The following is a 19,194-nucleotide window of genomic DNA, read 5'->3' as shown; positions in this document are numbered from 1 at the left end:
GGTTGAAATCCTTTAGGTCATTTTGTCATTTGAACTATTAATGCTCCTCACTCCTTTTTATTTTATTTTTATTTTTCTGTGTGTGTGTGTGTGTGCTTGTGTGCACATGTGTGTGTCCATGTGTGTATATACTGTGTGTTTGTGCCTAAAAAGAATGGGATAAGATGGTAGATCCTTTGGAGCAAAAGTTACAGGCAGTTATGAGATGACTGACAGGGGTACTGGGAACCAAATGCAGGACCTCTGGAACTACAGCAGGCATTCTTAATCATTGAGCCATCTCTCCAACCCGGAGGCCTCTATTTCTATAGAACCTTTGCAAAGATCTCGGCTACCATATGTGTTGAAAGAGACTGAAATACTTTGGATTTTTTAATATGATTTTCAATTTAAATAATCTGGTGATTATTTTTGTATGTAAACTGAATACACCAAAATTATGCACAGTTGGACCTTATTCATTTGTTGTGTCCATAACCCTTAGTGCAGTTTGCAATGCAGCAAAATCCCATTCTAGATGTCCCACAAAGTGGTCTTCAGTAACCTAGTGTATGAGTTACTTTCATCATTACTAAATTTAAATAGAACAAATCTAATCAAAGAGAGTTAAGGAAAAAAGGAGTTTATTTTGGTTTATAGTCCAAGGTGAAATCTAAGATGGTAGGAAAGGCATGGTGCTAGAAAGGTGAGGGGACTGGTCACATTGCATCTACAGTCAGGAAAAACATACATTTCAGGACTGGTGTTCAGTGAGATCTGTCTTTTTTATTCAATATGTGCTTTATTCCAAAGAACAATGTGATGCCACTTGCATTTAAAATGTGTATTCTTACCTCAGTTAACCTAATCTAGATAATCCTTTTTAGACATAACCATATCTTTGATGATTCTAAGCCCTGTCATATTTATAATCAATATTAACATAGTAACAAACTGTTGTGTTTTAGGTGACAGATGGACTTAGGTTAGAGTTTCAGCTCTTAATATTGAACACCTTCAAATCCTTTCTGTAAGATGAACATATGCTTTGTGGATGACCTCAAATTTAACTAAGAATCTCATAGAGAAGATGAGAGTGTGCAGAACATGCCCAGACACACACACACACACACACACACACACACACACACACACACACACACACACAGAGAGAGAAGAGAGAAAGAGAGAGAGAGAGAGAGAGAAAGAAAGAAAGAGAGAGAGAGAGAGCTACTCACATACACTGACTAAATAGTCCAATTAGAACTTTATATGAAGTTCCAGAGAATTCTTATTTTTCCTTGGGGTTTACTGTGCTGATACTGGACTCAGGACTCAGCATCTGTTCTTCACTGCATTGCTTTAGGTATTATTTCTCCTTAAATTTAAATAACAATGACAGTGAAATCACTCAGTCCACCCAGAAACTGGTAGACTAGACTGCAAATGTGAGAAGCCCTCCTGAAAGGCTGGCAGACATCTACTGCCATGAGGCTCTCTGCTGCTGAGATTTGTCTCTTTCACTTTTCTCTCACCCTCTCCATCTTTAAGTCCTCAGCACCCAAAGACAAGGGCACTGAGGCTGCCCTTGTGTTTTAATGTCAGACATGTATATCCAAAGGCTCTCAAGATTTTAAAGCACTGAAGACATCTTGTCTGGCAGGTTCTGCCTTCCTTTGAACAGTTGTGGTGGAGTAATAGCAAGCAGACAGTCTTGGCTTCTTGTCTGCCTTTGTCTTTGACTCTGCTACACATAGAAAGTACTTAGCACCGCCTGATATCTGTGGATCTTGGACCATGTGTGAGGCAGCTATACAGACGTAGTTCAGGCACTCTCCTTCTGGAACTGTTGTTCTTATGCTTCCTCAAAAACATCTCTGTTTCTTCTGTGATGAACCAGTCTGTCTCTGCCATGATCAACATAGACAGTTGAATATGTAAACATATATCAAAGAGAATAGGGAAGGATGCATAGATATACTCTGTAAACTGCAGCAGCCTAAGGAGTTCCCCTAATCTTTTAGGGATATCAACTATGGTAATATGAGATTCATAATTCCAGTGGGTAAAACAATTTCAGGCCTAAACAGTATGAGGTATAGTTAGAGGATAATAAATACATTTTAATATAGATTTTTTTTATTAGCTAAAGAGAACGAAGGAGGCAGACAGAAAGACACACCTGTGAGCATGGGTATGGCCTTGTATTAGAGAATGTCTGTCTTATTTGGGATTGTTATTGCTGTGATGAAACACTATGAAGAAAAGCAACTTGGGGATGAAAGATTTTGCTTACATTTTCATATGAAACGTAGTGAATGTCCATTCAATGAAATCATGGCAGAAACTAAAGCAGGGCAAGAATTTGTGGACGCAGACTGATGTAAAGGCCATAGAAAGGTCCTGCTTTCTGGCTTGCTCCTCATGACTTTTTCACCCTAATTTTTATAGAACCCAGGCCCATCAGTAAGGGTGGATCCAAGCACAATGGAGTGGCCCCTCCCTCATCAATCACTAATTTAAAAATGCCTTACAAATTTGCTTGAAGCCTGAGCTTGTGGAAGCAATTTCTCAATTGATTTTCCATCCTCTCAGATGACTGTTGCTTGTGTCAAATTGACATAAAAATAGCCAGAAACTTTCTAATAGGCTATTCAAATCACCTATATTTGAAGCTATCATTTTGGAAAGGATGCTTGCAGACAAAATTCTAAATGGTCTTATTAAATAAGAAACACAGAGCCAAATACAGAGTTAAAAGCCCAAGGGATCAGAGCACTAGCAAAGAGCCAATACTACCTTTAGCTTACTTACCATTTGCTGCCATTGCTTCCCCTGAGAGAGAGAGACCTTTTTCCTGTGTGACTTGTCTTTTTATTGCCTTTCTGTTCTGCCTTCTCATTGGCTCTAAACTCAGCCACATGACTTCCTTGTCACTGCCTGTATATACACATCCTGGTTTATATGGTTGGTACTCAGATTAAAGATTCTGGGCACCATGCTTGGCTGTGTCCTTGACCACACAGAGAATCTGCCTGCCATGTGATTGGATTAAGGGCATGGGCTACCACCACCTGACTTCTGTTCCTGGCTTGCTAATGACCTCTGATCTCCAGGCAAACTTTATTTATTAACATACCAATAAAATCACATTCCAGCACAATTAAAATATCACCACAGGTGCTATTGGATGTAACCAAGTCAAGTCATTGGAAGCCTCATTTAACAATAAGAGTTGCCTGTTGAGACTCAATACCTCCCAATATTAGGAGTCTCTTAGGATTACCTTAATCAGTTTTGGGAAGTTTCCACTGTACTCGATTTCCACACACACACCCAGATTCTCCCTAGATCCAGCCCTTCAGAAAGCACTAGAAAGAAAACTCCAACCTAAGGAAGTTAGATGCACCAACAAAAACACAAGCAATAGATAAACCCACAGCAACAAATCACAAAGAAGGGAAATACACACACACTACCAACAAAAGATAACAGAAATTAACAATCATTGGTCATTAATATCAACATACTCGATTTACCAATAAAAAGACACAGGATAATAGAACGGATATGAAAACAGGATACATCCTTCTGCTGCAAACAAGAAACACAACTAAACTTCAAAGACAGACACTACCTCAGAGTAAAAAACTGGGAAAAGACTTTCCAATCAGACTTAATAAGCAAGCTGGTGTATCTATCCTAATAGCTAACAAAATAGAGCTCAAAGTAAAATCAACCAAAAGAAATTGGGAAGGACATTTAATATTTATCACAGGAAAAATCCATCGAGATGAAGTCTCAATTCTTAAAGTTTATGCCCCAAATGTGAGGACACATACCTATGTAAAAGAAACACTACTAAAGCTTAAATTTTCCTCTATTTTAATGGCTAACTGTAATAGTACTACTATTTTTGTAAATCTATTAAAAATTACAGGACAAATAGTACCTTGCATGAATACAGATTATTCACCCATTTGAGTCTTTATGACTCAAGGAGACAGATATAAATGTCTATAACAATTTCTGACTAGATGATTCTTAATGTAGACCTGTGACTGCTAGCCTGTACTTCAATTTCTCATTTGTAAATCCATTTTTAAAAAGGAAATAGGAAAAAATGCCACAATACATGGAAAACAGATGCCAAAGGTACTGTAGTCAGAGATACAACTGATGTTTTTATGTCATTTTACAGTCTATAAAATATCTCTTTTTTGGGTCATTCCTTCTCATGACAATTTTATGAGGAAAGTCATATTATAAACATTTAATGAGTGAAAGAATTTAGGCTCAAAGAGCCACAGAGGGATGCTCAAAATATAAAGTCAATAGGGGCCCAAAGAGCCATTAGAGGCATGCTCAAAATATAAAGTCAATAAGGGCCAATGCCAGGATTTACACTGAAATCTTCTGACCTTAAATTTTGTGTCTTTTCTTCTTTACAAGGGAACAAATAAGTAAATCTTTTTAAAGGGCTTTGCTATAACTTACTGGATTTTCATCAGTCTAATCAATAGCAAAAGTATACTAGTAACTAGTAGTTGAGTCATCCATTCATTTGTGATTTATTTATTTATTTCCCACAGTGTGACAAGCAAATAGAGTAGACTGTGACATGGAATTTGTAGACCAGTAACTAGGTAAGCATAAGCCCCACCTCTTTTCAGATGTATTAAAAGAAGAGGTTGATGTGTATATCTAATTCCAACTGTTCTTATCAGTTAACTACAAGATGTGCACATGAAGCCCTCAGATGTAGTGGAGACCACCCTTCCTCCATTTGCTGATTCAACTCATCTCCTGTCTCACAATGACACCTTTCAGCAAACACAACCAGCATCAATCCATCTGTGTGCATTTATCCAAGTATTCTCCATTGACTGACTTTTTATTTTCAAATCAAAGATGGGGATTACTGGTGAGTACAACCAACAACTGTTAGATGCTTGACAAAATCCATTTTTCTGTCCCCAATTTTCCTTCCATATTTTTTGTTATCATCCACAGTGAGTTCTTCCAATGTTTCCCAAGCTAGTCATAAACTTGAAGACTTCTGGGTCATCAGGACTACAGGTATTCACTACCACATCTGACCCATCTCAAAATTCAAATTATATTGATGAGTTATCTTATTCTCATGTTTTTCCTATGATATTTTTTTTATCAAACTTTTAAAGACTAAACAACTATTATATGGAATTGATGCATACTAAATAATATGTTTAAGCTTCATGTTATAAAGCATAAAAGTACAAAGAGCATTTGGGGGTTAAGCACCCACATTAACAGTGTAATCATGATTCTGACATATCTCCTTTCATTGCTTTATAGCTCATTAAAGAAATAACTGAAGCTGTTTTATTAGAGTTCCATGATATTAGAGCAGCTAAGAAAAGTAAACACCCTTTTCCCCAATCTCATTTATTCTGACTTCCACAAAGCACCTATTTTAATATTTTGAAAATATTTGTTTTGCATCTTCCCAAATAAGATAATTTATACAACATAAATCTATAAAAATGTAAATATTATATCATACAATTATATATGTATACACAAATATATACATTTTGGTCTTAGTTGAGATTTTTTAAATTGCATTGTAGTTATGTCTGGTGAATGATAGTTGTCTGGTAGTGTGCTTCATGCCCCTCCTTATTCGAATATCAAAGCACAAACATTTTCCTTTTCTTAGCTTTTCAACAAAGTTCTGTCATATTTCTAAAATTAAGTTAACATTTGTTTTTTTTGGTAATTAGACTATGTAAACATTTTCAGAACAGAGACCTGAAATATGACATAATTATTTCTTCTCATTTTATTCATTTACCTCCCTTTGAGTTTACAATGAACTAATTAATTCATATTCAATGATTATTTCTTTAGCCTACAAATTTCACATGAATAATAAAAATAGTATCACTATGTTTAGCACAGAAAATTCTACCTATTATATATTAATCAGAAAGTATAAGTTAGCTAGCTCCATAGTGTACGTGAACAGCTGAGGTCTGAACACATGCTATGATTGACTAGCTGTCTGAACAATTTTCCAAGCTACCGAGGGCCTCTGTTTGTTTGTTTGTTTGTGTGTCTTGTTTTTGTTTTTTGGTTTTTTTTGTTTTGTGTTTGTTTGTTTGTTTGTTTGTTTGTTTTTTCATTTTGGCCTTCCAGGATTCTATCATGCAAATCGGATTGGCTATAAAATTAGAATCACTTTTGGAAGGCAATTAGCTTTCAGGATTCACCCAGCCTGTTGACTCCATTTTTCCCAACTCATCTGCTTTCCAAGAGTTTGCCAATTGTTTTCTTTTTCCAGTTCATCTTGTTTCTGGTTTTCTTCACCTTTGTGAATTCATACATTTTAATTTCTTTATTATCATTTTTATTGTGGGTACCAAAAAAGAAATCTCAGAAAAACACACTTTAAGATGGGCATTTTACAGGTGGGAGAGCTGGCCTGAGGTCATGAGAATGGAATAGATGGCCTGATGGATTGGCACCTCACTGACTGCAACACTCCAGAAAGTAAGCCTGGTAATTTGCCTGGGCATGACAGTAGAGCTGACCCTGTTGGTGTAGGTGTGGATGAACCAGCCTAGAGGGCACAAATGTGGTAAAGTTGGCCCCACTACTCATCTGTCATACAGCAACATGGGCAGGAGAGAGATGCCTACCCTTTGCCCCTTGCCACCTGCTGCAGGCTGGAGAGGTGGCCACTGGGTCATGACAGTGGAAGAGCTGACCCTCCCCCTCTCTAGTTGTGGCACTCAGGAAAGCAGGCATTTCGCCTCACCTGGGCAGCACAGTAAACCTGATCCTGATGGTGGGGGCACAGGTGAGCCAGCCCAGAAGGCATGAGAATGGGAGAGATTGCCCCACCCCCTTTGTCTGCTGCATAGTGGCAAGGAAGCAGGAAAAATGTCCACTTCTCCACCACTAGCTACCTGTGGTCTCTGAGGTCACAAATATGAGAGAGCTGGCCCTGCCTCTTACTAGCTGCAACACCCAGGAGAGTGGCCCCTTCACCTTGCCTGGACAATACAGTTGAGCTGGCCCTGGTGGTGTAGGTGTGGTTGAGCCACCCAGAGGGCATGAAAGCAAGAGAAATGGCCCAACCTCTTGCTGCTTACTTCATGGGGTGAATAAACCTCTGGTAGTGCTGGAGACTTTACCCTGGTGGTTGGGATGAAGGAGAGGTAGTGGGGTGTCCAACCCAGCATCAATCTAGGCCCAGAACCAGGGATAAGAGTTGACCCATCCCAATATCCACCCCATCTATGATCTAATGGAACATGTGAAGGAGCTGGTCCTGCAGACCCAAAGTTGCAGCATATCTGTCACAAAGGACAATAACAGGATAGCCAAGAGGAATTCCAGAGAGAGCCCAATATTGATAGTGTAGCAGAAACCCAAGACCTCAAACCAGACCAATGACTCATTGAAATGAACACTTGCAAGTAAAGATGTATGGACTAAAGGGTACACTGTGTGACTCACTGTGCCACACTAAGGCTTCCATGGCAAAATTTTTCTCTTTTTTTCTTTTAAATTTTGTTTTTGTTTTTGTTTTTCTTGAGGAGGATGCAAGGGCAGAGGGTAGATGTGAAAGGATGGGGAGATAAGTAGGATCAAAATGCATGATTTGAAATCCACACACGCACACACACAAATCAATAAAATGTTAAGAGAAAAAGATAACCATTTTAAGCAGATTTTTTTCTGTTTTATATAGCTGTATTATAAATTTGAATAATGCCAGGTACATGGCTAAATATCATCTTAGTCAGGGCTTTTTTTGCTGTGAAGAGACACCATGACCACGACAGCTCTTACAAAGGAAAACTTTTAGTTGAGGCTTGCTTACAGTTTCATTATCATCATGGTGGGGAACATGGTGGTGTGTAGGCAGACATGGTGCTAGAGCTGACTTATATCTTGACTCAGAAGCAACAAGAAGTCAACTGAGGCACTGGGCAGTATTCTGAACATAGGAAACGTCGAAGTTTGCTCCCACAATGACACACTTTCTCCAACAAAGCCATGCCCACTCCAACAAAGCCCCATCTTCTAATATTACCATTCCCTTTGGGGGCCATTTTCTTTCAAACCATCATAAACACTATTTTTAAAATAGCACTAAATAGTAGGCTGATGTAAAGGTACCTTTTCAAGAATGCAATTGGAATTTAAGAAACTTGTTACTTTACTGTTTTTCCCATAAGAAAGTGTTCTATGCAGGAGCTTTCATGAACTTTTGCAAAAAACAAGTAACTCAAGTACAGAGTTCATGGTGGTATAGAAACGGTTCATAAACCATATATAATATCCATAGATATTAAGCCAGTTGAAGTTTGGGATATCTGAGGACCCTTAGAAGGGAACCTGTAGGAACTAAAGGAGGCTTTCCTGAAAAGATAACATTAGTTTGATATAGCAGATAATTGAGAATTAATTAAAATAGCTGGATTTTTTTGTGTGTGTGTACTTATCAGAAATATTGTATAGAGAGAATCCTAAGGGAAAATAATCTTTCTAAAAACAATACATTTGGAATAACTGTAGTATGTTAAGTAGAGTTGGAGAGCAAAGAGAAACCATGGAGTATGTTGAAGACTTTAATTTAGGAGACAGCTATCTGCACGAGTCATTTAGAGACATGGATGGGGGCCTGGAAGTTTCTATAAGAGGCTGCTATCAGTGTGCTATAAGGAATGTAGTGGCTTAGAGTGGATTATGATATACTAGCGACAAACAGATGGATTTTTAGAATCATTAAGTAGATGAATCAAAAAGACTTATGGATTGATTAATAATGAGCTTGACAAAGACAAATGCTTAGAATTATTTCATTCATATAATTGATTTGGAAGCCTTAATGACATTAATTCAAGTAAGAATATACACAGCATGGCAGAATGCATTGAGAGTAAATTACTAATAGTTGGAAATCTGAGATATGTGTCAATCATTAAAGTTGAAATTCTATGTGAGAATTAGGATGAGACTTTGAAACTACGAATTCTTCTAGACAACTTATAAGTTTGGGGTGATATAAAGGCTGTAATTGAACCCATGGCAGTGATAAGAACTCACATGAAGGTGACCATTGAGATGTGTCTGAGGTGCATCTCTGTCATCTAATACTGAGAAGACAACAGAAGTGAAGCCTCCATGGAGATTCAGAAAGAATCCTTAGATAAATAGAAGAAAAGCAAACCAAATAAATTTTGTGCAGCAAAATGAATAGAATATTTCACAAAGAAACCAACAGTTACTTGAATACAAGATTATTGATGATCTTGAGAGATCTTCATTGGGGTGGAGGTAGAAATCTAACTGAAAAGGTTTGAAGAGTACTTGGAAAAGAGGATACAAACAAGTTGATGGAGATGAGATTTTCCAGAGGCATGGTTGAAAAGGAGGAATGATGCATGAATGAAAAAGAAGAGAAATGGAAGAAGAATAAAACAATCATTCTAGTTAAAGTGGACTAAGGTAACTACTAAAACTGTAAACATGTAGTAGAGAGAGTGAACACTAAATGTTACAGATAAAGAGTGAAATATGAAGGCAAAGACTGCGGTTTAAATAATCACTGTTTTTGAAGGAGTTTTTTCTTGTGATTTTCTTTTTGTTTTTATATTAATAGAGGAAATATGGAACATGGGTATATACAAGCTAAATATCAAACTAAGTTATGAACATTTGAAAAAATTGCTGCTAGGTTTTTATATTCTTGGATGAAGGAAATGGTCTCATGTTCTTCAAGTGAGGTGGCAGAGAGAAAGTAGAAACGTTGACATAGTTGTGGATGAAAGGAAGGTAAATTAAGAAAACAATAAAATTGCAAATTAGAACACTAAACTGAAACTACCAGACATGATTTTGGAAAGGCAATTCACAACAAAAATATGAAGAATGGACACTACTGTTGAAGATGGAAATGTCAGAATTTCGACTTGTATGTACAATGTGACATTAAGCAAATTCAATTTCACCAGTTTCTATTTTATTACCTGTACAATAGACACAACTTTACCTACCTTACACAATTGTACAATAGTAAATATTAGCAGATAATCTCTATTATTTTTATTATACTTTTTTCTTTTGATAGATATTCAGGGTATATATGATTTCAAGTTTTTAAAACTTTTAGTTTCTCAAAATTGCTCGAGTCATTTACTTTTTCCATGTAAACAGAAGAAGTACCTCTAGTATATCTCTCAGTGTTTTCTTCAGTGGTATTAATTTCTTATGATGTTACTAGTTATTAAGACAGAAGAAGTTTTATACTCATACTTTTTGGATGTTGAAATATACATACATACAAACATACATGCATACATACATACATACATAATGGAATAATTTTTTTATAAGACTGCTAATTGTTTTTAACTCACTTTTGTGCATTATGAATTTTCACAGGAAACTTACATGTGACAATTCTTAAGATCTGAGGATGAAAATTCTCTTCTTGGGAAAAAAGAGATTGACTTTGTGCTATAGAATGTTCAGTGAATAGTCCTTTCAGGCAATGATAGATAAGAGTTGCTAGACCCCAGTAAACAACATCATGTTGTTTCCATGCTAACATAGAGACTTGAGACTCTGATGGGAATCATTAGTTTTTATGTGTTTATTCTTCAGTTCTTTCCTTTGTGGAAGCCTTTAGTGCTATGCTGAATCAAATTTGTATTGCTTTACAAGAGACCATGGCTACATTTTGAAGAATTTTGTGAGTCAGTTGACATCATGTTGATAGCTTGATAGTGACAGTCATGGGAATATTTACACCACAGAAATTGGCAAACACTGTAAATGTAAAGTTCCTAGTTTGAAGAAGCAGTTGCTTAATATTTTCCAGTGTGCCAGTAAAAACAAATTGAAGCAGTAACTATATTAAGGTGAACTCGATATACATTATGCACTCAGAGGACTTGTTCTCATTTAATGATGATGAGAAATAAACTCAAATAATATAAACCATGAAAGCAAGTGATTCTCAGTAATCACATTTTATTTGCCATTTTAAAATACTTATTAATACATCAGGCATTATTATGACTTGTATAATAGCTAATAAGTTTTGGAAAATAAATTTGGTGATGCTTTATAACATGAAAGGAAACAGAGGAATGGGTATGAGAGATTAATATTATTTAAAGAAAATTGTGTGTGTGTTTTAAAGTAGCACAGACAGAGTTCTAACTTGACTGTCAGACTGTAGAACCCAGGCATAAGTGTATTGATTAATTATTTTTCCCATGGGTTATGACATCTTAGCTGGGTCAGAGAAGCTTCTTTGTACAGCTGGTGACAGGTAATTCAGAGACTCCCTGCTGTGGATATCGCTCTGTGTAAATAAAGTTCTGATTGGCCAGTGGCCAGGCAGGAAGTATAGGCGGGACAAGAGAGTAGAGAATTCTGGGAAGTAGAAGGCTGGAGAGAGACACCGCCAGCCGCCGCCATGAGAAGCAACATGTAAAGACACTGGTAAGCCACAAGCAGAAATGGGTTAATTTAAGATAGAAAAAGTAGATAACAAGAAGCCTGCCACAGCCATACAGTTTGTAAACAATATAAGTTTCTGTGAGCTTACTTGGTTGGGTCTGAGTGACTATGGGACTGGCGGGTAAGAGAGATTTGTCCTGACTGGGCCAGGCAGGAAAATTCCAACCACAACTCCCAGCTAGTCAAAGTACTAAGAATAAATGACTGTTAAATCCTCAACCCTAAATGAAGTATGCATTTCAAACTATCCAAGGCCCAAAGAAACATCATGGGAGAGGGGCCAGGATGGAGGATAGAAAGGAAAGCTGTGAAACTTTGTCTCCTAGATATGGCATAGACATCATAAACATGAACACGCAGTAAAGAAAACTCCCTGTATGAGATGGCACATACACACAGCACAAGGCCATGGAAGTAGGAGGGGCACATTTGGGAAAGTGAGACTCAACAAGGGCAAAGAAGAGATAAAGGAGGGTAACCGGGGTTTGAATGTGACCATATTGTGTGTACGATTCTTCTTCAGATATGTGAACTTGTCAAAAATAATGAACAAAGAGAGATGGTTGAATAAGACACCATTTGTATTCTGATGTGGCAGTGCTAACATACAGCTAAGGAAAATGCCAGCTTTTTGCAAATATTGTATTTGTGGTTGCAATAAATAGACGTAGTTTATCCTACCTGCACTGCTGGCTGACTCAAGCACAAAGAGTAAGGTGATGTGAGCCATGCCATTAGAGGCCTAAACTCCAATTGTCCTTCTCTCTGGCCTGGAGCCAGATCCCTGCTTCAGTCTGTGTCATTTTTCTCTGAGGTATGCATAAAGTGGAGGTTACTCGTGTCACATCTGTTCCTGCTTTGTGAGTGCATTGGAGGAAAAATCACTCATTTTATTTTCCAAGGGAGACCCTTTTAAGAACTGCTGGATGCAGGGTGGCCAGGAGAGAGACCTACACACATCCTTAAAAGCAAGCCTTTCAGCTTTTGCATTCATAAAGCATACCTTGGTCTATGTGCTCAGACTAATGATTCCCTTCGTCCCCTGTTTGGTTTAGAATTTCAGAAACGTCACAGTGTTGCATTCCTTCTCTGCAGAAGAAATCGAGCCTGTGTATCTATATTATACACCCGCATGCAAAATCTTCACAGATAGGATTGGCTTTTTCATGCCCCACTCCCTTGGAACAGTTTCCAGCTTTAAAACAACCTTGCATTTTTCTTTTGAGTCTAATGAAAAAGGCTTTCTCCTGGAAGAGCCTTTGTTCAAAATGAATAGCAGTTTTGAGATAATTATTTCTAGGATTCCTTCATAGCATCTTATACTTCTCCTCTTTAGAAATGCTTATGGAATGCATGCATACAGTAACAGGCAAGTCCCAGATGACTCAAAAATTCATATTCAAAAATACACATTTACAAAAATTAAGGTCAGTTTCCAGAGTCCAGGACCAGATGGTTTCAGCACAGAATTCTACCAGGTTTTCAAAGAAGAGCTAATACCTGTTTAAGTTCTTATTTAGACTTCCTTTGATGATGAACTGGGATAAGGTGGTATAAGTCAAATTAACTCTTTCCTTCCCAAGTTCCTTTGCTCATGCTCTGCTTAATCCTGACTAAGACAGATGGGGAAACAGAATATCATCTACATCTATTATCAGATTAATTAGGAATAAGAAGAAAACTTCTCTGTGGTCTTTCTGACTCCTAATTAACAGGCTCTTAGCTCAGATCTTACTGTCGAGAGTATACATTCCTTGTGCATTGCCTTGGGTAGTTAATTTGCCATGTGTGCTTTGTGGAGGCACACGTGTGGAGAGCAGGTAGTTGTGCACTGTCCTCCTCAATCATTTCTCTACCTTATTTTTTAGGGTAGGGTTTCTCACTAAACTTGGAGCATTAAATAGATAAATTGGCTGACAAGTGAGTTCTAGGAATCCTCCTGTCTCTGAACTTCCTCTAACTTTGGAGTTATAGACATAAGATGGATGTTTAACTTCTATGTGAGTGTAGGAGATTCAAGTTCAGGTCCCCATGCTTGTAGAGAAAGCACTTTACTGACTGAATCATCTTCCCACCTACACTAACTTACTTTTCAATGTATATATGCCTTCTTCATTATATACTAGAAGTTCTTTATGGACAGGAAATATGCTTTACCTTGGTACCCGTTTTCCTGTTTAGCCCACAACTTCCTACTTACTAAACAATATATGATTTATGTGCTATTTGTACTTCCTATGTCTCTATATTTGTTTGTCTCTCCTTCTTTTACCCTTAGGAAAATCTATCCTGGCCACCACTGATGACTTGATATACTGGATATGAAGAAGTTTTTATTCTCTGTTTAGGTGGTGAGACATTCTTTCATGGGAGCCAAAATGTCTGAACTTTTATTTTTAAACCTATAACCATTTTTGTAGGACTCAGAACAGAGCATTAAATGGCATAAATATCACCTTACTTACTGTAAAATAAAAATATTAAATATAATAAATTCAAAAGGCTTGGAATAGTTCTGGAATGTAGTAGCTGTGTAATAAATTTCATTTTTCTCTTTTCAAAGATTTTCCTAACTCTGACTGTCTTGCTTAATTCCAACTATCTCTCAACACTTTTTATCTTTAGTTTCTTTAATCCTTACTTCTTTATAAGAAAAAATAAATTAGTAAAAAAAATTCATTTTAAAAGAGATATTCTTGGATGAAAGGAATGACGTTTTTCATACTTCAGCACCTACTATGACAGTTAATTAAAATATTGTGCATGTCTTCATTTCCCAGGCCAGTTCCTTCTTCATGTTTATGTCTTGAAGCAATTAATTTGAAAACAAGTTGATATTCATTATATGAGATTCTACTTACTTGAAGAAAATGATGATTGAAATGAGAATTATGGTGCCATTCATTTTATAATCCCCTGTCGGAGAAATGCCAAAACATCTATTAACTCATGGATTTATTTATTGAGTACCATTTATTAATACCCAGACTTCGGGCCATGCAGAAGAAGCTAAAAGTAACTTTAATGTGAAATAGAGAATCATTGATTCCCAAACATCATGTAGATAAAACAGAGCTACAAAGCTAAATGACAGTCTGGTGAAATACTAGCTTTCTGCTGTGGACCAGGAAGCTCTGGGAAGGCAAAATGAAAGCTGGAAGCTTCCTACAGGAAGTGACGAGAGCATAAATACAGGAAGAAAAATAACATAAAATTTTAATACCAGGTGAACCCTAAAAGGTTATTTGGCCCAACTTTTCAGGCTCAAATCCAGGTAAGAAAAGCTGTAAAAATGCCTAAAGTTGTGTAACTTACTACAAAATCTTCACAAAAAATCTCAATTACTTGTCCCCATACCAATATCCTTGTCAATGTACATACAAATCTATGATGCATATGTTGATATTCTGAAGAAGTCCCTTATGAGAAGTTTAGGGAACAAAATGCTTCCTAAGGACCATTATTTATGAAAATAAAAAGGAAGTTCAAAGGTCCATAGTAGAGGAAGTAGGATTAAAAAATATCAGCGTATTCAACCAGCCTGAAGGGGAGACAGGCAAAATTCCCAAGTATTTCAATCCTGCCTCATGTCTGGGTGCAGAATGCCCAAGGAGGCTGAAAAATAACGACCATTGAGGAAATGGACTATTCTTATGCAAGTACAAGCTTGTACTCCAAATTTGGAATATGCACTCTTTTCTAGTTGCTAACCCTGATTCTGGTACTAAATAGTTCTAGGTTTTTCTCCCTTCCTTTTTCATTTAATAGTTGAGATAATGCTTCCTAAACAGACATTTATCCTTAAATAATACCATGAATTTATATAATATGATATTCACCCAGCAATCAATAATCATTATAACCAATAACATCAATGTTGCTTTTATACTCACAGTAGTTCTGATGTTTGATAAATTTAAGAAAATTGTGGTGATATTTTATTTGTACTGAAATGTGATTTTATTTGTATGTTAATAAAGTTGCCTTGGAGTCAGAGCAAGCTATAGCAGAAGCTGGGCGGTGGTGGTTGCACACCTTTAATCCCAGCATTTGGGAGGCAGAGCTAGGCAGGATCTCTGTGAGTTCAAGGATACAGCCAGCATGGTGACACACGCCTTTAATCTCAATACCAACCATAGAAGACCTGGAGATCTGTACAGACAGGCAGTGATGAGGAGGTCATGTGGCTGGGTTTACAACCAATGAAAAGGCAGAACAGAAAGTCTATATGAAAGACAGGACACAGGAAGTAGGTCTCTTGCAGAGGGAAGGAAAGAAGCAGCAGTGAAGGGTAAGGTTTACAGCTCTTAACTATTGCTCTGACCTCTTCGATTTTAACTCTGCAATTGGCTCTGTGTTTCTTATTTAACAAGATGGTTATATCTACAGAAAATTATCTATTTCTTCAGCAGATCTTGGCAGCCGGGGTCTCCTTTTTCCCCTGGTGCAGGCTGAAGCCTGACTTCTGCCTTGCTGTCCCCTGGATGAGAAGGTATTAACACCTGAGAATATCTTTCCCCCTCTACCTTCCTGATACTGTTTATACCATGGTTCAACTCTGGGTCTGTTGCTAGGTGACTTTGGATTGATTGCTTAACCAGTCTGAGACTTAATATGCCCTTTTGTGAAAGGAAGAAAGACGGCATAAAAGAATCTTGGATGTTATAGGACCCAAGAAAGAGCTTGGTGAACTGCAAGTTATCAATAAACATCCATAGCCTTCTGTAAGATACAATGCCAAATGTGTAAAAATTGCTCAGTGATACAGATTAATTTTGATTCTGGCTTTTTTTGATTCCCCTTAAAAATGGAGTACAGCAAGTCCAGGATGGGGACCCCATTTTTGCATACATAATTATTTGTTTTATATTTTTATTCATTTTACATACCAACCACAAATCCACCTCTCATCCCATCTCCAGCTTCCTGCACCTTCTCCCTCCATCCCTCATTCCCTCATCCAACAGGGAAAGTTCTCCCATGGGGAGACTGCTAAGCCTGGTACATTGAGGCAGGGCTAAGTCACTCCCAACTTTATCAAGGGTGAACAAGATGTCTGACCATAGGCAATGGGATCCAGAAAGCCAGCTCTTGCACCAGGGATAGATCCTGAACATGCTGCCAGGGTCCCCTCAAATAGACCCAGCTACACAACTGTCTCCCACATGCAGAGGGTATAGTCCAGTCCCATGAAGTCAGTCTAAAATTCATAGGTTCCTTTGAGCTTGGTTCAGTTATCTCTGTAGATTTCCTCACCATGATCTTGACCCCTGCCCCCTTGCTCATGTAATTCCTCTTCACTCTCTTTGACTGGACTCCCAGAGCTTGTCCTGGTACATGGTTGTAGATCTCTGCATCTGCTTCCAACAGTTACTGGATGAAGGCATCATGATGACAATTAGGGTATTCACCAATTTGATTACCAGGGTAGGCCAGTTCAGACACTCTCAACACTATTGCTAGTAGTCTAATCCAGGGTCATCTTTGTGGATTCCTGGGAATTTCCCTAGTGCCAGGTTTTCCCTTACTCCATAATATCTCCTTCTATCAAGACATCTCTTCCATTGCTCTCCCATTCTGTCCCTCCCTGAGCTCAACCATCCCTCGCCTCTATTGCCTACCTTTGTCCCCAGTTTACTCATGGGGATCTTATCTGTTTCCCTTTCCAAGGTGATACATCCATCCTTTTTAGGGTTCTTCTTGTTTCCTAGCTTCTCTGCTGCTGTGTGTTGTAGTGATTATCTTTTGCTTTAAATCTAGTATCCACTGAAGAGTGAGTACATGTTGTGTTTGTCTTTCTGAGTCTGAGCTACCTCACTCAGGATGATACTTTCTAGTACTATCCATTAACTTGCAAATTTCATGATGTCATTGTTTTTTACTGCTCAGTAGTACTCCATTGTGTATATGTACCACATTTTCTTTATCCATTCTTCGACTGAGGGGCATATAGGTTGCTTCCAGGTTCTATTTATGAATGATGCTGCTTTGAACATAGTTGAGGAAGTGTCCTTGTGGTATGATTGACCATCCCTTCAGTATGTGCCCAAGAGTGATATCATTGGGTCTTTAGATAGATTGATTGCAATTTTCTGAAGTCACTATACTGATTTCCAAAGTGGGTGTACAAGTTTGCACTCCCACCAAGAGTGAAGAGATTTTCCCCTTGTCTATCATTTGTGTATAAGAGAAGTACTGTTTTTTTTTTAGTTAATCTTGTATCCTGCCACATTACTGAAGATATTTTTCAGTTGTAGGAGTTCCCTGGTAGAATATTTGGGGTCACTTATATAGACTATCATATCATCTGCAAATAGTGAAAGTTGGACTTCTTCCTTTCCAATTTATATCCCCTTGATCTCCTTTTATTGTTTTATTGCTCTAGCTAGAACTTAGAGTATTGTATTGAATTGATATGGAAAGAGTGGACAGTCTTGTCTTGTTCCTGATTTTAGTGGAATCACTTTGAGTTTCTCTCTGTTTAATTTAATGTTGGCTGTTGGCTTGCTGTAAATTGCTTGTATTATGTTTAGGTATGTTCCTTGTATTGATGATTTCTCCAGCACCTCTATCATGAAGGGTTATTGGATTTTGTCAAAGGCTTTTTCAGCATCTAATAAGATGATCATGTGGCTTTTTTCTTTCGGTTTGTTTATGTGATGGATTTGATAGATTTCCATATGTTGAATCATCCCTACATCTCTGAGAAGAAGCCTACTTGATTATGATGAATGATTTTTTAATGTGTTCTTTGATTTGATTTACCAGTATTTTATTAAGTATTTGTCATCAATGTTCATAAGATTGGTCTGTAATTCTCTTTTTTTGTTGTATCTTTGTTTGGTTTGCATATCAGGGTAACTCTAGCCTTATAGAAAGAGTTTGGCAGAGCCCAGCACACTGAGCCTAGGCAAGTCCAAGCTCCTTACCATTGCACCAAGGCTGTGCAAAGTGTCACACCACAGGCACTGGATTCCAGAAGCCTGCCCATAGAACAGGGACAGATTCCAATCCCCCTGCCTGAGTACACCCCCGTTTGATCCAAACAACCATGTCCATATCCTCATGGAAGACCTCAATTTGGGGGATGTGGGGATGTGGGGCGGCTTGGGAAAGAGGGATGGGGATGGGCGGAGGGAGGAGGGGCAATCTATGGATAGCATGTGGAGTGAGTACAAAATTTCTTAATAGAAAATGAAAATAAAAAGAAAGAGTTTGGCAATGTTTCTTGTATTTCTATTGCGTGGAGCAGTAGAAATTCTGGTAGAAGTCTACACTGATACCATCTGGCCCTGGACTTTTTTTGGGTTGGGAGAATTTAATGACTGCTTCTATTTCCATAGGAGTTATAGGTTTATTTAAATTATTTATCTGGTCTTGATTTTATTTGGGTATATGTTAACTATCCAGAAAATTGTTCATTTCTTTTAGATTTTCCAATTTTATGGACTACAGGTTTTTGAAGTAGGACCTGATGATTCTCTGGATTTCCTTGTTGTCAGTTGTTGTGTCTCCCTTTTCATTTATGATTTTGTTAATTTGGAGGTTCTCTCTCTGTCTTTTATTTATTTTTGAATAAGTGTTTGTCTATCTTGTTGATTTTCTCAAAGAACCAACTCTTTGTTTTATTGATTTTTTTTGTTTCTATTTTATTGATTTCAGCCCTCAATTATTATTTCCTGGCATCTA

General features: G+C 37.5%; 1 pseudogene; it reads left to right on the top strand.

Moving 5' to 3' along the window:
* Positions 1–6,639: 6,639 nt before the first annotated feature.
* LOC118577902 overlaps positions 6,640–19,194 on the top strand; it is a 46,406-nt pseudogene continuing 33,851 nt past the window's right edge.

The sequence above is a fragment of the Onychomys torridus genome, chromosome 2, assembly GCF_903995425.1.
Source record: "Onychomys torridus chromosome 2, mOncTor1.1, whole genome shotgun sequence".
In the NCBI taxonomy this organism is placed as follows: Eukaryota; Metazoa; Chordata; class Mammalia; order Rodentia; family Cricetidae; genus Onychomys; species Onychomys torridus.
Note: the sequence above shows the minus strand (reverse complement) of the source record. Positions and strands in the feature narration are given on the sequence as shown.